Genomic DNA, 305 nt, shown 5'->3' with positions numbered 1-305 from the left:
TTTCCTCGATGCTGTGCTGTCTTACAGCGCGTTTCACTTCTTATGGCGCGTGTAAAATGGCAAGACAATAAAAGCGATTCCAAATGTGACGCCTTGTCCTTATTTTAGAGGCCGTGCTTCCCCGCCATCCACCTCCTGCTCCTTTGCACAAACCTCACCGCCGCGGTTCCTTTCTTGAACACCAGCGGCTAGTATTTTTCTAGTTACACGGTGCCTTTCCTCCCCGCAGGATGCAGCGGAGCAGCCCCCTCAGCCCCCTGCGGACAGACCCTTGCCCCGGGCGCTGCACCCAACCACCTGCCTTC

At 56.4% G+C, this 305-nt stretch overlaps 1 protein-coding gene across 1 annotated transcript in view; it reads left to right on the top strand.

Annotated features, from left to right (window-relative positions):
- The window catches only part of LOC103913167 (protein dachsous-like), a 42,361-nt gene that overhangs the window by 39,886 nt on the left and 2,170 nt on the right, over window positions 1–305 (top strand). The gene's annotated exons all lie outside the window — the stretch shown is intronic.

This window comes from Pygoscelis adeliae, unplaced genomic scaffold (assembly GCF_000699105.1).
Source record: "Pygoscelis adeliae isolate BGI_AS28 unplaced genomic scaffold, ASM69910v1 Scaffold122, whole genome shotgun sequence".
Taxonomy (NCBI): Eukaryota; Metazoa; Chordata; class Aves; order Sphenisciformes; family Spheniscidae; genus Pygoscelis; species Pygoscelis adeliae.
The sequence above is the reverse complement of the archived record's forward strand: the minus strand, read 5'-3'. Positions and strand labels throughout refer to the sequence as shown.